This window comes from Propithecus coquereli, unplaced genomic scaffold (assembly GCF_000956105.1).
Source record: "Propithecus coquereli isolate 6110/MARCELLA unplaced genomic scaffold, Pcoq_1.0 Scaffold278, whole genome shotgun sequence".
NCBI classification, from domain to species: Eukaryota; Metazoa; Chordata; class Mammalia; order Primates; family Indriidae; genus Propithecus; species Propithecus coquereli.
Genome location: NW_012148374.1, coordinates 1,836,669 through 1,839,622, shown reverse-complemented (window position 1 = coordinate 1,839,622; position 2,954 = coordinate 1,836,669). Strand labels below are relative to the sequence as shown.

The following is a 2,954-nucleotide window of genomic DNA, read 5'->3' as shown; positions in this document are numbered from 1 at the left end:
GTTTCTTTAGCTGTGCAGAAGCTTTTTAATTTGATCAGGTCCCATTTATTTATTTTTGTCATTGCTGTGATTGCTTTTGGGGTCTTCTTCATAAATTCTTTGCCTAGATCAATGTCTATAAGAGTTTTTCCAATATTTTCTTCTAGAATTCTTATGGTTTCATGCCTTAGGTTTAAGTCTGTTATCCATCATGAGTTGATTTTTGTGAGAGGTGAGAGGTGTGGATCTTGTTTCAGTCTTCCACATGTGGCTATCTAAATTTTCCCAGTATTGCTTACTGAATAGGAATCCTTTTCCCCAGTGTATGTTTTTGTCTAGGACATCTGCACTCGAATGTTTATAGCAGCACAGTTCACAATTGCAAAGATTGGAAACAACCCAAGTGCCTATCGATATATGAGTGGATTAATAAAATGTGGTATATGTATGCCATGGAGTACTATTCAGCCATAAAAAGGTGAACTATTGCTTATATTATCCTGGATGGAGCTGGAGCCCATTCTTCTAAGTTAAGTATCCCAAGAATGGAAAAACAAACACCCCATGTACTCACCATTAAATTGTTACTAATTGATTAACATTTATGCGCACATATGGGAAGTAACATTCATAGGTTGTCAGGCAGGTGGAAGTGGGAGGAGGGGATGGGTAAATGCACACCTAAAGGATGCGGTGCTGTCTGGGGCATGGGCATGCTTGTAGCCTGAGTCGGGTGGTGCAAAGGTAATTTATGTAACCAAAGTGATTGTACCCCCATAATATTCTGAAATAAAAAGAAATTCATAGAACTGCGTATCAAAGAAGTTAGTTTTACTGTATGATAATTTTAGAAACAAAGTTATCCCAAAACTGTAAAAAAAAAAAAAAGGATGTCTTTGGAGAAAATTATGAGATGCAGCTTCTTCCAAACCCAAGGTGACAACAGAACCTGTCTATTTTATCTCAGTCCTATTGAGGAGCTTTCCAGGGGACCATCAGCTCTGAAATATTTTTCCTGACTCAAATCCAAAGAAACTAAAACCTGTGTGGCAAGAGAATGGAGGTGGGCATTGAAACTTGTGTGCTCTCGCAGAGCTCATTGGTAAGCATTTCCACCAAACAAATGAGAGTCTCACAGGGAAGGAACGTGAGCTTGTTTTGGGGTCTGTTTAGTTGACTGCATGAAGGAGAGAGGGACCCTCAGCAGAAAGGGGATGGGGTCAGCACAAGATGCTTAGGAAGTGTGGCACATTAATTGACTCTTGGGAGACTCCCATAACTGGAGACTTCTCCTTGATCTCCTGGAGGTACATACCTTCTAGTAGAGGAGCTTCCCAAGGTTCCATTAATATGCCACATACGAAACAAGAAAGCTTTATATAGAGACAAAACTTCCACGGTCCACCCCAAGCCAGGGTGGTCAGAACCTGGCTATCAGGCTCAGGGTGTGGAGGTGGTGAGGAGGGTAGAGAATTGACAGACAACAAAGAAGAAGCCAAGCACATCCCATTTTCCCTTCCCACTGCAGGTCTCCAGGCCAAAGTGGACCCAAGCTAGGAAGGGTGAAACATTTTGCATTAAATCAGATTTAAGGTTTTATTACTATTTTAGATCATGCATCCAAAACATAGAACTAAATGTGTGTTTATGATTTGAATGTGTAATAGCACATTCAAAGAGGCCACGGGACACTAAAATACAGTAATGCCTTGATCGTGTTATGAGGCATGCTTGTTCAACACAGTGGTTTAATTCATTACGAAAGAGAAATGTGGGCATTTATAAATACTGTGAATCACAACAACAAAGAACTTTACATGGAAATGACCTATCATCTAATAGGAGTTTGGAAAGCCCAGGACTCAGGTCACTCAACAAGTAACTAGGAAATCAACATAATATTCTTTTCAGATGTATTAGGAAACTGCTTTTCTTCTAACTTAGAAGAAATGTGGCTCAGTAACTGCAGTTTCTTAAAGAATCATAAGAAAAGGCATTGCTACTATATTTATAAATATTCCACCAAAGTACTGAACTATATGAGATTTGTATTCAGTTCTGAGCTTGTTATCTGCATAGTCATGCAGATAACATCTACATTATTTACTTCAAAGTGTTTTCTATTTTTAAAAAAGTCAAATGAGGAGCTCTCAAATGTTTCTTGAGTTTTATTCTATCTGTATCCTACACTCTTATTCTCTCTATGGACATTTTCGAAACGGAATGGTAATTCTATGCACAAAATACCTTTATGCTTGCTCAGAAACCTGGTCTATGGATCCTGATTTAATTACAGAAAAGAATAGGAGAAAATAAATCTAGAGCTCTATTTTTACTGTGCCCATGATAAAGTTAATCTAAGACACTGCAGAGATCTATACATTCAGGAGACTTGAAAATTTTTTCTTTGGTATAATAAAAAGAAAATTAGTTTACTTAAACTGAATTTCTTGGCATCTATGGACAGAAATCAGATGCTTCACATTATTGTAGTAGGGTTTTTTTTTTTTTTCCCACAGTTTAATCTAGGACCCTTTGACGAAGGGTATTTCTCTCCCCCGTAAGATTATATACAAACTTGATTTTATGAATTATGTGAATGCCACTGCTGAGAAGTCCCACTGGCAATATAATGTGATTATGCAAATGTATATTTCAGACAAATTAAAGGCATAAAAAGAAATCATAGATCAGAAAAATAAATTTTTAGGGCTTTATTTATTTCAGGTCATTCATGTCAAAGTTGGAAACTTTCTTTTGTAAGGACACATACACTGCTAGGTAAGGTAGGAAGGAGCAAATCATTCTCCGAGCATATATTAATATTTGCTGTTTACTGAGTTAGTGCTTTACAGAGGTTGCCTGAGCAACACAGACATTTTATGCTGAACAGTTTTCCAGTTGCACATTAATTCAGTAGTTGCAAATGACCCTGTTGTGAAAACTAGATTCAATGCATCATTTTTCTCTTGTGA

At 37.4% G+C, this 2,954-nt stretch overlaps 1 protein-coding gene across 1 annotated transcript in view; it reads right to left on the bottom strand.

Moving 5' to 3' along the window:
• The window catches only part of LOC105813272 (MAM domain-containing glycosylphosphatidylinositol anchor protein 2), a gene marked incomplete at its 3' end in the record, with an annotated part of 268,929 nt that overhangs the window by 201,866 nt on the left and 64,109 nt on the right, over window positions 1-2,954 (bottom strand). The window lies entirely within an intron of this gene.